Source organism: Apium graveolens, chromosome 9 (assembly GCF_009905375.1).
Source record: "Apium graveolens cultivar Ventura chromosome 9, ASM990537v1, whole genome shotgun sequence".
NCBI lineage: Eukaryota > Viridiplantae > Streptophyta > Magnoliopsida > Apiales > Apiaceae > Apium > Apium graveolens.
This window is the reverse complement of record NC_133655.1, coordinates 246,008,135-246,027,034: the sequence shown is the minus strand read 5'-3', so window position 1 is coordinate 246,027,034 and position 18,900 is coordinate 246,008,135. Positions and strand designations below refer to the sequence as shown.

Below are 18,900 nucleotides of genomic sequence, written 5' to 3'. Positions count from 1 at the left end.
AAACAAAGCTTCAACGGATGTCTCTAAAGCTTCAATGGATAACATCCATCAACGGATGAGTGCTCCAACGGATAAAGCTTCAACTGCTAATGCATCAACGGATAAAGCTTCAACGGATAAAGATTCAATGGATAAAGCATCAACGGATGAAAGCTTCAACGGATGCTTTGTTCAATTAGCAGTTGATAGTGACAATTCATAAGCTGTCAGAGGCACATGGGTTGACAGAGACAAACTGGAATGTGGCAGCCTCTAGGAGGAATCAAGAAAATGCAGCATTTCTATTCTGGTACAAACAAGGAAGTATTCAAAGATTCACAGCTAAACTTAAATTGCATTGGATAGAGAAATGAAGAAGAAACATGTGAAGAATCTTTTAATTGTATTTTACAGTTTTGTCTTCAGTTGTAAACTTGGTGTTATATAAACCAAGTAGCAGCTAGTAATTAGAGTGTGAATTTTCCAGAGCTGTTTAGAAAAATCCAGAGAGAAAATCATCTAGCTTGTACTAGGATGCAACTGTGATTTAATTCTTTGAATCACAGATTTTCTGAAATAACACATCTCTGGTGGAACAACAAATCCACCAGAAAAGTTTTTAAGTCTGTTGTGTTCTTTATATTTGTGTCTGAATATATATCTTTCTGCATTAGTTGAAAGCAATTCACACACACTTGTTCATTAAAACACATAGCCTAGAAACTGCTCAAAACTTGAAAAAGTTTTGAGATTTACATTCAACCCCCTTCTGTAAATCTCATTATTAGTTCACTGGGAATAACAGAAGCCAAGGGTGAACTATCCAATATCATCACTAAAGAACCCTTTGGATACAATGTATAAGACACCAAAGCCTGATGAGAAGAAACTGTTGTCAAGGTCCATTGCCTTCTACAAGGATCCAGCTGATTCAGCTTTGAAAAGGATAATTGCTAAAGTTTTCAGGAATGGTAAAGAAATTGGTGTGGTGGCTGGACATCCTCAATTTGCTGAAGCAAAGAGAGAAGGAAAGGCAAGATTAAAGCAAGAAAAGAAGCAAGCTGCTCTAGATGCTAAAAAGGCTAAACAAAAGAAAGAGCAAGCTGCTATCTTGGCCAAGCTACAAGCTGTGAAACCAACACAACAAATTCCTGCTTAGCCATCTGAAATCACTGAATCTCAAGATCCAAAGAAGCAAGTTGAACCATAACAGAAGAAATCTCACAGATACAAGGAATTGGCTAAAAGAACCAACAGGAAATTGAACCTATTAAGACATTAAGGTGGTGGATCCTTACAGGAACATTCATGGTGAACCTATTAAGCCTAAGGATGAACCAATTGACTGGGAAAGTCTACCAATTCCTGACTTCAATTCTCCAATCCTTAACAAGCCAAAAAGAACAAAGTCAAGAGCAGTCAAGAAAGTGAAGCTGTCACCTCTCAAATCCAAATCTCTAATCAAAGCTCAATCCAAAGTCAACAAGGGAGATTACATGTACTTATGTCACATCAAGGAATTCTCTGATCTAAACCTCTATCTAGATGTATTGGAAGAAGTTAGAGGGATTGATGCCTACAAGAATCTACCTGAAAGGTTAGTTTTCAAGTACAATGGAGGAAAGGAGATTCAATGGCCACTTCACATGATCCTTCAAGAAAGCCAATATGTGCTGATAAAGGTTTATTCATCATTCAAGAAGAACTTTGGATTCAATGTAACTGCAAGAAGACTTGTTCTAAAGAAGATTGAAGAACTGAGGAGTATTAGAGCTAAAGATGCACTCCCAAAGACTCTAATTATTCCTTACACAGGGAGTAGAGTGCATCTAAGGCCCTACTGGCTGATGGAGTTCATGGATGACAAAGGAATTAGAAGATTTTTCAGATTAGAAGACCAATTGAGCATCTCTAGTAATGAGACTCTTTTGGAAATGCAAGAAAAGCTAAATCTCTCAGAATCTGATGAACTGGAATTCCACATATAGCTCCAAAATCAGATAGAAGAAAATAACAAAAAGCTTGGAAAGAGATCCAGACCTTCAAGGAATTAGATTAATCTGCTCAGGCTAGAGGAGCACCTTGAAAATGACTGTGAGCTAATCTTTGTGCATTTTGTTATTTGAAGCACTTTACAGTTTTATCTACTTACTTTTAAAGTTGTATTTTTAGTGTGTTTTGTTATCATCAAGTTTCTCTTAATTTATGGCTACAATTCTAGTAGACATAAATTGGGGGAGATTGTTGTGGATATGTTGTGAACTTGATGATTTCATTAACAAAACACCTTAGTAAATTTTACTTAGTGAAAAATGTTGCACTCGACTGATAACGAATATAGTCCCGACGGATGACTCAATATAGTCCCGACGGATGATGACTTATTATCCATCGAGTGAGTAGCTTGTGTAATAATGAGTCTGTAGCACATTTCGGCATACACCTTGTTTAGATTATGTAGTAGCACTCAAGTCATGTTGACTTTAATTAGATATGCAGAATAGGTTGATTAATTGTACATAGATGATGTCTTGTAATTCTGCATAAATGAAATGAAGTCAAGTGCCAGATAGCTACCCGACGGATAAACAACAATGCCACCCGACGGATGATCAACAAGGAAACCCGAGGGATGATCATGTACCCGACGGATAATCAATTCAAACATCTGTTGACAGTGATAACACAGTCACATGCATCGAGTGTATACAAAAAGAAATGTGGAAGCCTATTCAACTGGGTTTTAGAGAACAAAGAAGCATTGCCATTTCCATGCTATTATGAAGATATTCAAAGATGCTGGAATAGAGTAATGAAGTAGCATAGTATTAGACTTGATAGGTTTTGTTTTATTATCTTGTCTTATTACTTTGTAATCTTGGTGATATATAAACCAAGAAGTAGCAAATAGAACAACAAGAACACTAAGCAAAAAAAATTCTCAGAGAAACATTTGTAAGCTGTATCCTTAGCATTTCTCTGTAAACTTAGTTGCTCATATTTGTAAGCAACTGTGAGCTAATCTTGCTACACAGAGTTCTCTTGATATAATATATATCTATGGTGGACAAATCCACCAGAAAGTTTTTAAAGACTTGTGTTTTTAATCACTTGTGTTTTGATTTTACTAACTTCTTATTCCGCACTTTGCAAATCAAACACTTATATATTATTAAGATAGAACATTTTATATTTTGAAAAAGGTTCAAGAATTCCATTCAACCCCCCTTCTGTAATTCTTGTTGCATTGTTAGGGACTCACATAGATGTTTTCAATGCAAATCCCAGTGGATTTGTGAATATTTTATGTATACGCGTCTCTATTGGTGGTTCTAATTTGGTATACTAGTTCTAAACTCTTTGCATAAAGACTCTTTGTATAAAGAAAAATATTTTTGAAACTAAAGCTAAGATTTTTACTTTTAGATACTCTGACTGCGATTGGAGATTGTATGTGGTATTATAAAATTTTACAATTGATATTCAAGCTGTATCTCTTCTGAATATTTTAATGTGTATATTTATTTTCAAATTTTATTATATAAAAATATTCATAACAAAAAAATATATAAGTACATATTGAAAAACATTTGCATTGAGCATTGCATCTATGTAAAAAGTGAGCTGTCTTTTATGGTGACAATTTTTCTAAAAAAATATAGAAATTAAAAGAATCCCATTTAGCCAAATTTACGACCAATTGTAGATGCTCCTTGCAAGCTATTTTTCATTTTGTCTCTACCTAATAATTTTAGTGGATCTTTCAAAGAAGGGGCCTCAAACTCCAAAGAGAACTACATAAGTATAGTGTAAATAATGGATGGCCTAAAGAAATGAATAGCACGTTTTGAATTCCAAAGTCTGTGATATATATACAACATTTGAAAGATCTTTAATTTACCAAACTTTATTTTCCAACTTGCTGATGGTGGGTGCGCCTACATAGCAACTTAATAAGTTATAATGATTAATTTACACGAACCACAGTGTTCATACTTTTGATTCTTCGCCTTCTTTTACAATAATAGTGTATTGAAATTAAAGTGTTAGATTCTACTGTATTAGTGGTTAACTAATGATATGTGGCATTTTATACCACTAAGAGCGTCTCATAACGGCTTGAATTGGTGTATTGGACTTAAGTATTTTGTGTATTTGACGCATTTTCTAGTGTTTTTACATTTCAGGGTATAATTCGGTTAGATAGGTAATTTTCATCAAATAAAGCTTAAGGAAGTGCTTGGAATCAGTCTAGGGGTGATGAGCGAAGAAATCAGCAAAAATAGAAGCAAAATAAGGAATTTTCCAGAAAGGTTGCAGGCGGCCGCGCGCTAGAAGCAGGCGACCGCGTGCTAGCAGGAGGCTGCGTGGAAGATGTAGGCGACCGCCTGTGACGGATTTTTAGAATCTGGATTTTATTAATTCAAGTACGATTGGGCTTCTGTTGGCGCTGGTTCTCTTGGGCGATTATATAAACCTTATGGGAAGACATTTCTTCATCAAGAAATCAAGAGCAAGGGCAAGAAGATTGAGAAGACCGTTTTAGCACGCAACAACGAAGAAGAGGAAGCATACGTTTATCTTGTGATTCTTTTAATTTGTTGTAACTGTGGATGCTAGTTTTCTTTATGCTTTGAACCTTAATAATCTTGTGACGTACTTCATTATTTATTAAGTATTTTTATTAGCCTTATATTGTTGTGTTATTATCATGTGTTCATATAAACCCATGGTTATGATGAGTTCTATTATGGGCTAATCGTGATAATGGGATTCTAGCGGATTTACTATGGATTTCTTTAGTTAATTGTTTAATACCTTGGTATGTGGTGATTGTATGATATCTAGTATAGGTTGTGCTTATTCGTCTTATATGCGTCATGAACATGTAAGATAGCCTGTTAATCTCTTGTGAAGCGACAGTGAATCTGTAGACATCATGACATATAGGGTATGTGTAATCATCATGAATAACTTGCACTTAAATTGTTATGTTGTCAAATTCTGTAGACATATAGGGTCTCAACATAATTGATATCTATTCAACTTCTATCTTAATTATGGATGCTTGGTAGAATGGTATTCGTAGAACAAAAGTTGGCGTTTATCAGTTTTGTGTTGTTCGATTAATATCATCACCATTACATGCTAAGGTTAATAACAATAACTATATAATGAAGTAGTAATGAAGTTAGGATCTCATGTGTGTTTAATATTGTTAATTCTAGTATTTAATTTTCGTAGTTAATATTAGTTAACCAATCTTAATTGTTATTATCTTGGCATTGAAGAATAATCAAACATTGGTGAGTAAGTGTTAATTAAACATAATTAATCAGAGTCTTTATGGGAACGAACTAGAAATCATTCTATATTACTTGCGAACGCGTATACTTGTGTGATTTATTTAGTGCATGCTTTGTGACTAACAAGTTTTTGGCGCCGCTGTCGGGGACTCGATGTTAATTTGTTTAGTTTATGTACTTGCCATCAGTGGTCATTAGGATTCATTGATTAAGACTTGTTACTTACTACTTTCAGTTTTGTTTCAGGTACTCTAGCGAGCGTTTATACAAACACGTTCTCGCATTCACAAGAGAAATCTGGATAAAGCTGAGGAAACAGATAAAGCTCTTGACTCTCCGAAGAAGATAGTTTTTGAAGATTCGGATAAAGAGAGTGAAAAGAAAGAACCTGAAACAATAGGTGATCGTCTAGCTCAAGCTGATCCAGCTCTTATAGACTTTTCTCAGCCTAAATTGATGACATTCAGTCAAGCATCATTCATCCGGCTATTGAGGCCAATAATTTTGAAATCAAACTGGGCATTATTCAGATGGTGCAGAATTCTGTTTCTTTCGAAGGGGCTGCGACTGAAGATCCCAACATGCATATCAGGAATTTTATCGAGATCTGTAGTACATTCAAATATAATGGTGTCACTGATGAGGCTATCAAGCTGAGGCTTTTCCCATTCTCTCTGAGGGACAAAGCTAAGGACTGGTTACATTCTTTACCAGTTGGGTCCATCACTACTTGGGAAGATCTTGCGCAAAAGTTTCTGGTAAAGTTCTATCCAATGGCCAAAACTGCAGCTATGAGGAGTGCTCTTACTCAGTTTGCACAGCAACGAGGACAATCTATGTGCGAAGCTTGGGAGTGATACAAGGAGATGTTGAGAAAGTGTCCACATCATGGTATGCCTGACTGGATGGTGATCACTGGTTTCTACAATGGTTTGGGGGTCCAATCTCGACCCATGCTCGATGCAGCTTCTGGAGGCGCCTTGTGGGCTAAAAGCTATACTAAGGCCTATAATCTCATTGAAACTATGGCTGCAAATGAGTATCAAAACCCAACTCAAAGGATGATGCCTGGGAAAGTAGCAGGTATTCTGGAAGTCTATACAGCTACAGCTATTGCAGCGTAGCTCCAGGCGCTGTCTATGAAGGTGCTCAAAGGCAAACATATTCTCAACAAGGAGGTGCTGCTCCACCTTCTAGTGCTGATTTCGAGGAGTTAAAGTTGTTGTGCAAAAGTCAAGCAGTTTCTATCAATACCTTGGAAAATTAAATTAGACAAATAGCCAATGCCTTGCTCAATCATCAACCTGGCATACTTCCCAGCGATACTAAAGTGCCAGGCAGGAAGGAAGCTAAAGAGCAAGTCAAAGCTGTCACCTTAAGGTCTGGAAAAGTTGTCGATGTTAAAAAAGCAAAAGATGTAGAAGTTGAAGTTGTAGATGAAGAAGGAATGCAAAAGAAGAAAGAGGGGAACCAAGAAAGACTACTGTTGAACACACTCTACCTGAGGGTAATACAGGGGAGAGACAGCTCTATCCTCCACCACCTTTTCCTAAGCGATTACAAAAACAAAAGCTGGACAAGTAATTTGGTAAGTTTCTGGAGGTATTCAAGAAACTTCACATTAACATACCTTTCACGGAGGCTCTTGAGCAAATGCCTAGTTATGCGAAATTAATGAAAGGTATTCTTTCGAGGAACGTGAAACTGGATGATCTTGATATCATTGCTCTGACGGAAGAGTGCAGTGTCGTTCTGCAACAAAAGTTACCTCCAAAGCTTAAGGATCCAGGTAGATTCACCATTCCTTGCACCATTAGCAAGTTGTCATTTGACAAGTGCCTTTGTGATTTGGGAGCAAGCATCAATCTGATGTTGTTGTCTATCTTTAAAAAGCTGAATTTGCCTGATCCGAAGCCCACCTACATGTCTCTACAATTGGCTGATCGTTCGATTGCATACCCATGAGGCATTGTTGAGGACGTGCTAGTAAAGGTAGACAAGCTTATCTTTCCTGCAGATTTCGTCATTCTGGATTTCGAGGAAGATAAGAAGATTCCCATAATCTTGGGAAGACCTTTCTTGGCCACAGGCCGTACCTTGATAGATGTGCAAAAAGGTGAACTCACTATGAGGGTGCAAGATCAAGATGTGACATTCAATATATTCAATGCGATAAAATTCCCTACGGAAGATGAGGAGTGCTTCAAGGTGGATTTGGTCGATTCTGCAGTTATTTCAGAACTTGATCATGTGCTAAGGTCTGACGCCTTAGAAATAGACTTATTGAGGGATTTTGACAGTGAAGATGATGAAGGCAATGAGAAGTTACAATATTTGAATGCCTCTCCTTGGAAACGGAAGTTAGACATGCCATTTGAATCTCTTGGTAATACTGATCTCAAGAATGCTGAGTGAAAGCTCAAACCATTTATTGAGAAAGCACCTACTTTAGAGCTTAAACCATTGCCTGAACACTTGAGGTATGCTTTTTTAGGTGAAGCATCTACTTTGCCTGTTATTATTGCATCTGACCTTTCAGGTAGTGATGAGGACAAGCTCTTGAGGATTCTGAGAGAATTCAAATCGGCTATCGGGTGGACTATAGCAAATATAAAAGGGATCAGCCCTTCGTACTGCATGCATAAAATTGTGCTAGAGGAAGGTAGCAAGCCGACTGTTGAGCAACAACAAAGGCTTAATCCTATAATGAAGGAAGTGGTGAAGAAAGAAATTCTAAAATGGCTGGATCCAGGAATCATATATCCTATTTCTGACAGTTCTTGGGTGAGCCCCGTGCAATATGTACCTAAGAAAGGAGGTATTACTGTGGTAGCAAATGAGAAGAACGAGCTCATCCCTACTTGGACAGTCACAGGATGGAGGGTATGCATGGACTACAGGAAGTTGAATAAAGCCACGAGGAAGGATCACTCCTCTCTTCCATGCATTGATCAGATGCTTGTCGGGTTGGCTGGTCATGAGTATTATTGTCTTCTGGATGGCTATTCGGGCTACAATCAGATTTGCACTACCCCAGAAGATCAAGAGAAGACTACTTTCACTTGTCCATTTGGCACATTTGCTTTTCGTAGAGTTTCTTTTGGCTTATGTGGTGCACCTGCCACTTTTCAGAGATGCATGATGGCCATAGTCTCTGATATGATTGGAAATAATGTCGAAATGTTCATGGACGACTTCTCCGTCTTTGGACATTCGCATGATGAATGCTTGAATAATCTCCGTTTAGTGCTCAAAAGGTGTTTTGAGACCAATCTGGTGCTCAATTGGGAAAAATGTCACTTCATGGTGCAATAAGGCATCATTCTTAAGCATAAGGTCTCTAGTAAAGGTCTTGAGGTGGATAAAGCCAAGGTGGGCATCATTGAAAATCTTCCGCCACCTATTTCTGTGAAAGGAATCCGTAGCTTTCTCGGTCATGCAGGTTTTAATCGGCGTTTTATCAAGGTCTTCTCTAAGACATCTAAGCCATTGTGCAATTTGCTCGAGAAAGATGTGCCTTTCAAATTTGATGATGAATGCTTGGAAGCATTCGAGACTCTCAAGAAGAATTTAATCACCACATCAGTTATTACGGCGCCTGATTGGAGAGAACCTTTTGAGATGATGTGTGATGTAAGTGATTATGCAGTGGGAGCAGTTCTTGGGCAGCGAAAGACTAATATCTTTCATGTGGTCTACTATGTTAGTAAGACACTAAATGGAGCCCAACTGAACTACACTACTACTGAGAAGGAGCTCTTGGCTATAGTTTTTGGTTTCGAAAAATTTTGATCTTATCTACTTGGGACAAAGGTTACAGTGTTCACTGATCACGCTGCCATCCACTATCTGGTCTCAAAGAAGGATTCGAAGCCTTGACTTATTCGTTGGGTTCTCTTACTACCGGGAATTCGAGTTAGAGATCAAGGATCGAAAAGGTACTGAAAATCAAGTGGCTGACCATCTCTCTAGATTGGAGAATCCCAATTTTACTTCACATGATAAGACATTGATCAACGAATCTTTTCCGGATGAGCAGTTGTTCGCAATTTAAAAGGAAGAGCCATGGTTCGCAGACATTGTGAACTATCTTGTTAGCAATATAATGCCTCATAATATGAATGCGGCTCAAAAGAAGAAGTTTCTGCATGAGGTGAAGTGGTATATGTGGGATGAACCATATTTGTTTAGATAAGGAGCTGACCAGATCATCAAGAGATGTATCCCATTCTGTGAGACGGAGGGGATATTACGAGACTGTCATTCCACAGTTTATGGTGGACATTATGGTTGTGAAAAGACAGCAGCTCGTATTCTTAAAGCAAGTTTTTTCTGGCCTACGTTGTTTAAGGATGTACATCAGTTCGTTTCAAAGTGTGATCATTGCCAAAGAGTTGGGAATCTTTCCAGAAAGGATGAGATGCCTTTAAATGTGCTACTTGAAGTTGAGGTCTTCGATGTTTGGGGAATCGATTTCATGGGACCATTTATCTCGTCCTGCAATAATCAGTACATCTTGCTGACAGTCGATTATGTCTCTAAATGGGTAGAAGTCAAAGCTCTACCGACTAATGATGCAAAGGTAGTGTTAAGTTTTCTTCATAAGAAGATTTTCACAAGGTTTGGAACGCCACGAGTTATCATAAGTGATGAAGGGTCGCATTTCTGCAATCGTAAGTTCACCTCTATGATGCAACGCTACAATGTGAATCATCGCATTGCTACTGCCTATCATCCACAAACTAATGGTCAAGCTGAAGTGTCTAATAGAGAGATCAAGCGCATTCTAGAGAAAGTCGTTTGTCCGTCAAGGAAAGATTGGTCTTTGAAGCTCGATGAAGCTGTTTGGGCTTATAGAAAAGCATACAAGACTCCACTTGGGTTGTCCCCGTTTCAACTTGTCTATGGTAAGGGATGTCATTACCTGCGGAGCTTGAGCATAAGGCTTATTGGGCATTGAAGAAGTTAAACCTTGATCCAGATGCAGTTGGGAAGAAGCGAATGCTTCAGTTAAATGAACTTGATGAATTTCGACTTCAAGCGTACGAAAACAACAAAATGTACAAGGAAAAGGTAAAAAGGTGGCATGACAGGAAGCTATCGCCTAAGTCATTCGTGCCGGGGCAACAAGTTCTTCTATTTAACTCTCGTCTCCGACTTTTTCCTGGAAAGTTGAAATCAAGGTGGTCTGGACCATTTATCGTCAAAATAGTGTTTCCACATGGAGCGGTGGAGATTTTTGAGAACGATCTGGGCCAAGCATTGAAAGTAAATGGTCGGAGATTGAAGCACTATTATGGGGATACGGCAAACCGTGAAGTGGTTAATGCCGTTTTATTATCCACTTGATCGCATTACTCTACATCAAGCTAATGACGTAAAAGAAGCACTTCTTGGGAGGCAACCCAAGATATGAGACCATAGGACACCTTAGAATTTAGTACTTTATCCAAAAACCCAAAAAAAGTTGGCAGAAAAAAAAATTCCAGAAGCCTAGCAGGCGCCCGCGTGCTAGGAGCGGGCGACCGCGGGCGCGTGCTAGCAGGCGCCCGCCTGCTGGTGCCAGGCGGCCGCGTGCGACCCTGATTTTTGAAAAATCGTTTTTCAGCCTATAAAAAAACAAAACAAAAAAAATTCACAGAAGCCATATCACCCATTAACCCACGAATTCCCCCCATACTTAGCCCCAATCCCCACTCCTAATTAAATTCTAACCCTAATTTTGCCCTATAAATACATACAACCTCTACATACACATCCCACACACTTTCAACTCTACAAAATCTCTCCTGCACACCAAACACAAACTCTTTAACTCTTATTCTCAGTTTTCATGGCCCCAAAGAGATCACGAACTGTGGGTAGCAGCAGCACCAATCCGACTGCTACTGATTCTTCAAGGAATACTACAGCGAGGCCCCGATTTTTGGATATGGCTGCTGAAGAAGAGTACGCCAACTTCTGACTAAGCCGATTATGAAGGAGAGGGGGTTATTGCCATCAGGGAGGGATGGTGAGTTGCTACCGATGATTGCTGAGAAGGGATAGATTACATTCTGCGAGTCACCTGAGGCGGTACCGATGAGTGTTGTTCGCGAGTTCTATGCGAATGCCAAGGCTGACAAGAATGGGTTTTTAGTTATTCGTAGGCTTACTGTTGATTATCAGCACGAGGCAATTCGCCGTGTAATTGGACAGTGACAAAGGAAACCACAGGAGGAGAACTGGAATGCAAAGGCCCCTGAGGACTTTGATTTGGACTTGATTATTGCTACTCTCTGTCAGCCGGATACAGTGTGGAAGTTCAAAAGGGGGTACAACGATTATCGTAGTTTCCCTGCTGTCGCGATGAACAGGTATGCTCGTGCTTGGAATGCATTTATATGTGCTAATATTCTTCCTTCTTCACATGCATATGAGGTTAAAGTGGAGAGGGCGAGATTGTTATGGGGGATTCTGAATGATGAATATTATGTGGACCTTGGTGAATTCATCTACCAAGGGATTTTAAAGTTTTTGAGGGGGAAATCGCAGTACTCTATCTCGTATGTCTCTATTGTCACGAAGCTTTGCAAGGCAGTTGGAGTCCAGTGGCCTTCTTATGTTCAGTTGCAGATGCCGGCCGCTCCTATTGATTCATTGACTTTGAATGCGATGCAGGAGTGGACGGGTGGAGAGCCCGAGTCATATAGTTTGGGGTATTGCCTTTCAAGAGGAGTTCCAGCAGCTGATGCTACCATGGCTAGGCCCAGTCAGGCTCAGGGAAAGGCAGGTTCTTCGAGAGCTCAAGAAGGAGATGGTTCGGGATTGGCCGATGTCTAGTACAGGAGGCTTTCCAGGAGGATGGATACGATGTATGAGTCGCATAGTCGGTTTACGCAGGAGCTCACCCAAGCACTTGGGATTGCATTTAGAGGCCTTGGAGCTAACATCCAGTGGCCCATTTATGGTGAGGATTCTGCTTATTCATGACACTCCACCCTCTGATGGTGATGATGATGATGATTCGTCTGAGTAGGTATACCATGTGTTCCTTTCTATTACCTTCACTAGGGACAGTAAAGATTTTAAGTTTGGGGGTGGTAGTTAAGGAACATGTTTGTGTGTGTCTCATGTAGTTGCATTTTCATGATTAGTTTAGTTCATATAGTTGCATTTTTTTCCATATTTTTTCCATATAGTTATTTTTATTTATAGCTTTATTTATCATGCCATATAGTTCATGCATATACCATGATCCCTTTGTGTTACTTTACCGATTAATATGTGATATTGATGTGAGTGTAGTGATAGCGTTAGAGTGATGTTGAATCTTGTTAGGTTAATATGCATGCTAGAAACACTTGTAATTTCACTAAGTCTTAGAGTATGCTTAAAGACTAGATTGTTGTCATGATTTGATGGTTTTTGAGGTTAATCTATTGCTTATACTTAGAATGTATGCTAGGCTCTTAATGATAAAAGACATGAAAAGATAAAAATTGAAAAAAAAAATAGAATTCATTGATAGTTGTGGCTAGACGTCAAGTAGCTAGTAGCCGGCTCGTATTGTATACTAGTAGTCTAGGGTTGAGCAAGATGGAGCGAAACGCACTTTCTCAGAAATTGAAAAAAAAAGAAAAAAAAGGGAAAAAAGAAAAAAAAAGAAAGAAGGAAAATATGGTTAATATATAATTGATCACGAGTGGGCTCTTTGGTATTCGAGTTAATTAGTTTGTAGGGGACTTTGTGCCTAGTGACATAAGGATTTTATAGTCTGGGATCCGCTAACCTAACACTCGCTAAATGGGTACCATTGCATAAGTCTTTTGTGGACCTCACTCATTGAACGATCAAATAAGCATTTGTTTTATGTGTTGAATAAAGCATGATTCCGTAATAAACTCCAATAATCTCGAAGTGTTATAAGTCATTTTGTGTCTAGAATATATTCTTCGTATAAGCGTGTGATTGCCTTGAGGATAATTAAGTTATGATGATTGATCTAGTTTCAAAGCATATCTGTTAAGCATTCACACACACCATGTTTCTATTTGTATGTTAGCTTGCGTGATTTGATTCATCTTTAGTCTCCTAATTACATTTGTTGATATGTCATGTGTTGGTTGGTTTAGTCATCGCGAGGGGATCGCTGCATTCTTATAGTTGCATTCATGCATATTTTATTCTGAGTTTGAGTCTGTGATGCTTGAGGACAAACATCGATACAAGTTTGGGGGTGTGATAAGTGGCATTTTATACAACTTAGAGCGTCTCATAACGGCTTGAATTGGTGTCTTGGACTTAAGTACTTTATGTATTCGACGTGTTTTCCAGTGTTTTTGCATTTTAGGGTATAACTTGCTTAGATAGGTGGTTTTCATCAAATAAAGCTTAAGGAATTGCTTAGAATCATTATAGGGGTAATGAGCGAAGAAATCAGCAAAAACAGAAGCAAAATTAGGAATTTTCCAGAAAGGTTACAGTCGGCCGCGCACTAGGAGCAGGCGACCGCGTGCTAGCAAGCAGCCGCGTGGAAGATGCAGGCGACCGCCTGTGGGTGGATTTTTAGAATCTGGATTTTATTAATTCGAGTACGATTGGGCTTCTGTTGGTGCTGGTTCTCTTGGGCTATTACATAAACCTTATGGGAAGACGTTTTCTTCATCAAGAAATCAAGAGCAAGGGCAAGAAGATTGAGAAGACCATATTAGCACGCAACAACGAAGAAGTGGAAGCATACGTTTATCTTGTGATTCTTTTAATTCGTTGTAACTGTGGATGCTAGTTTTCTTTATACTTTGAACCTTAATACTCTTGTGACGTACTTCATTATTTATTAAGTATTTTTATTAGCCTTATATTATTGTGTTATTATCATGTGTTCATATAAACCCATGGTTACGATGAGTTCTATTATGGGCTAATCGTGATCATGGGATTCTAGCGGATTTACTATGGATTTCATTAGTTAATTGTTTAATACCTTAGTATGTGGTGATTATATGATATCTAGTATAGGTTATGCTTATTCGTCTTATATGCGTCATGAACATGTAAGATAGCCTGTTAATCTCTTGTGAAGCGACAGTGAATCTTGAGATTTAGGACTTGCCATGCTAGCATAGGTTCATGTATTGTATGCATGATTAGTGGGTATCTTTAACCGTTTTACTTGCCCTGCGTAATCATCATGAATAACTTGCGCTTAAATCGTTATGTTGTCAAATTCTGTAGACATATAGGGTCTCAACATAATTGATGCCTATTCAACTTCTATCTTAATTGTGGATGCTTGGTAGAATGGTATTCGTACAACGAAAGTTGGCGTTTATCAGTTTCGTGTTGTTCGATTAATATCATCACCATTACATGCTAAGGTTAATAACAATAAATATTGAATGAAGTAGTAATGAAATTAGGATCTCATGTGTGTTTAATATTGTTAATTCAAGTGTTTAATTCTCGTAGTTAATATTAGTTAACCAATCTTAATTGTTATTGTCTTGGCATTGAAGAATAATCATACATTGGTGAGTAAGTGTTAATTAAATATAATTAATCAGAGTCTCTGTGGGAAAGAACTAGAAATCATCCTATATTACTTGCGAACGCGTATACTTGCATGATTTATTTAGTGCATGCTTTGTGCCTAACAACTAACAAGATTATTATTTGTGAATGTACGCGTACTGCAGGTGGGCTTCAAATTCAGTTGAGTGGTTTAGCTCAGTACAACCTTCTTTTTGGAATAACTATTGGATACACTATCATTACTGCTACCAGCATGGTCCTACAATCTTTTCTTTTTCCTTTTTTTAGCTCAGCTCATTTACAACCATCGATCACAGTGCCTCAACTGATTTAAAATCTTTGGACATAATCCACTTAAAACACCTGTAAAAAATAATCTCTAACACCATGAACACAGGAGACATGGACACAGATCTCAAATTGAAGAAAGAAGAATAAGAGATGATGCGGCTCTTGAAGAGGCGAAAAGATGTCAAGATGAAAAGCATAGGCAAGAGAAGATTAAAGTAACAGCAGAGGTATCTTTCAAAAATTCAATATAAATATAACACCATGACTCATGTAAGTTACTGCAGCTTCTAGTAATAGGACCGCATATATTTTGGAATTGTAGATGCTTATTAGTTGTATAATATTCTATAGGTGCAGGCTAAACTTGAAGCTGAAAAGAAGAGGAAAGAAGAAGCTTTGGAATCTCAAAGAGCAGCAAAAGAAGCAGCGGAGAAGTTGGTCACTGAAAATTCAAAAAAGGCTGCTGCATTAGCAATTTCACTAGAAGCTACGGCACAGACAGTGAGAACTAGGGTTGATGGGGCAGAAAAGGCAACATCTTCAGGTAATCCTTTGTAGATATGAAGTTCTACTGGTGCCAAACTACTACAAGAAAGAAATCATAATTTCATGTATATAATCCACCACACAAATCATAACCATGTCTTAGATTCCATATACATTATCATAGCGAACTACAACCTTTGTGCTTGTGCAATCTCTGATCTGGATAAATAATTTAAAGATTCCACGCTTGCCTTTTATCAATTTAAAGATATGTTGGATAAACAATACTTGGTTCATAAGATCTCATCTGGTAATAGAATTATTTTATCTTAGCTATTGGCAGCAGTTATTGCCTGTTTTGTTACTGTGATGGATGTTGCTGGATCTTATGTGTAACACCCCCAGATCCGGGGTCGGGGATCCGGGTCGTCACGGTCTTTCTTTCCACAATATCACTTAACTTAATTAATAATAAATAACCTCATGCTGTGACCCCACACTAACATACACCACAATACGTTATAGTCTCAGAGATGAAATTAAAATAAGTACAAGTCCTTGAATCCATAATTTAAAAGTTATTACAACCCAAAATGATTACTTGATAAGTTTACAGTTAATTTCCATTATTGGCCACAAGTTATAATTATACATAATTGATTCCCAAAAGTAGAATGCCTGATCTACAAATAGATCTACCTCTGCAGCTATAGCAGCTACGATATCAACGGGAAGATGCGGGACGCTTCCCACGCGCTTGCGCTGGGTCTGCTTGAGTCTGGCCATCTTTCCTAACTGTTGTTGTGTGATGAAGAAATGAAGCAAGAGTGAGCATTACAGCTCGCAAGATAATATATAGGGTAAACAATAATGCAAGTATCTAAATAGATAACTTACTAGAACCCTTTATCAAGTGTAAGGTAATTACTTACTGGATATAAGCTTAAAGGAAGATGAAGTTACCAATTACTTCACTATACTTATACCATTTTAGAAAACTACTTGAACTACCCCTGTTCAAAGTATAATAAGTTTTCGAAGGTTCATCCCATAGATGAGACCACAAGTTAAGACTTGAATAGATTCAATCTTTGAAATATTAATGAATGAAATGAAGTTACAAGATACTTTATTTAGTCCCGATATATATCCACATATATATCTCTTATACATTTCCTGGAAACCTCTGTCATGTAAAGTATGAACAGAGTTTGTAATATCCAATGAATTTTGGAAAGAAAAGAATTTTGGCATAAACCCGATATCTTGGTGATCAGGCAAAGATACCAATAAGTAACCTTTTCTACTAGTAGATGGATGAATCCCCCACCGGTCATCACCCTGGCCTCATTAGGACTTTGTGTTGGACCGCCACCTGGCCTCTTACGCGTTGATGGGCTGCCACCCAGCCACTTACACTTTGATAGACCGTACCCCGGCCTGTCGCTTATGTCGACTCAATTAGATGGACTTACTTCCCGAACGTTGGGTAAGTAATCAATTCATTTATCAAAACAGCAACCTTGTTGCGAATATAAACTACACCACAGAGCCGGATCCCTCGGATTTTGAGCGAGTATTTAAATCCCCTTCGAAAGGAGGATCTTAAATATAAAATGAGTTTTGGGATCCGCCCTAACTTTTAAAATCATTTTGAAGACTCGAAAATATTTTTAAGAATGTTTGGTGTAATGCTGATTTAATAAAATAAATCAGTCCCAATATATTAGAAAATATATGAATATTATTATTTAAATAATATTCCCATAAAGAATAATCTTTATAAAAATAATTGAAGTAGAAGTTTTAAACTCATACTTGAAATGAATAATAAATAACCAAAGATATACTTATACGAAAGTACGATCTTTATTTGAATAATCGAAAATAAGTTTGATTATCGAAACATTATTCTTTAATAAAATAAAGAATATTATTTAGTAAATAAGCGGAGTCATAATTCCACGAATGAATATTCAAAATAATATTCATTAAATAGAATAAACAGAGTCATAAGTCCTCGAATGAATATACAAGATAATATTCCTTAAATAAAATAAACCGAGTCATAAGTCCTCGAATGAATATTCAAAGTAATATTCATTAATAAAATTAAAGTTATCGAATAAAACTTATTCGATTAATAGTTTTGAAAACTACAGCTATATATATATAAAAATATATATAATATACTCGGGAACATCGACTCCCGGTTTTAGAAAATGTTCACCTTTGGGTCCCCTATACTAAGGGTATACGCAACTACTGCTTATCTCTAGCATTGGTATTATGCAACTTATAAGCATGAATCAACAATTAGATATCAATATTATGAAACATGCATGCATATAAACCATATCAGCATGCTCCAATATATCGCAAGATTTTTGCTAATAACAATCATGCATCTATCACAAGATAATGCATATACATATATATATCACAACAACAGTATAACGGGTAGAAAACTTGCCTGACCGACTGGGGGTGGTAAAAGTACTGGGATGAGTCTGGTAACCTATAAACCACATATAAGTTGGAATTAAACCAAAGTCGCTTAAGAATCTATACTTTAACCAATTAGACCCTAACGTTCGCTTTTGCGCTTAACGATTCACTTAGGTCGCTCGAGTACCCTCGGCTCCGCCATTTTTAATAATTTAACCATTAAGAGTTTTAAGGCGATTCTTTCGCGAGTACCCTACCAACTGCCTAATCCACTTTACATAATTGTTTCACAATCCAATTAGTCATTTAAGGTCCTTAACCAAGGTTTTAAAGTAAGGCGAGGGGTAATGGTTCGGTCGCGAAACGCCGTTACTTAAAACGGTCGTTTCTCCTAAACCGTACATCGGATTCAAGCAAACCACATATCAAAATGAAGCTCGTAACATGAACTATCTAATCATGGCAATGGTAAAAACCTAACAGTGAGTTCATGGGTCCTGATGTTAAGAACAAAAGCAGTTCTAAAGTAAATCGGGCATTACGACGGCTATGTTTACGCGATTACCAAATTTAAACCATTCCAATCAATTCACAATTCAACCCACAATCACCACTACAACCAAACTTCATCCATTCTTTACTAAAACAGCCCCAACAACTCAATATTTCCAATTTATACTACTTCTCAATCATGAACTAAGAGCTTACTTAAGTTCATTAACTAATCCTCAAGATTTACAACTCCAAAAATATTACAAAACCAATCAATCTCTAAATATTCAATAATCATGCCTCTCATGAACTATATTACTCATAATAAGCACTTAACATTCAATAATTATGCTAGGTTAAGAGATTATACCTTTCTTGTGAGTAG

General features: G+C 37.6%; 1 non-coding gene across 1 annotated transcript; it reads right to left on the bottom strand.

Annotated features, from left to right (window-relative positions):
• Positions 1-6,073: 6,073 nt before the first annotated feature.
• LOC141688216 (small nucleolar RNA R71) lies at positions 6,074-6,180 on the bottom strand. Its single transcript, XR_012561674.1, has one exon. It is a non-coding gene; the product is annotated as a small nucleolar RNA R71 (small nucleolar RNA).
• Between the last annotated feature and the right edge of the window lie 12,720 nt (positions 6,181-18,900).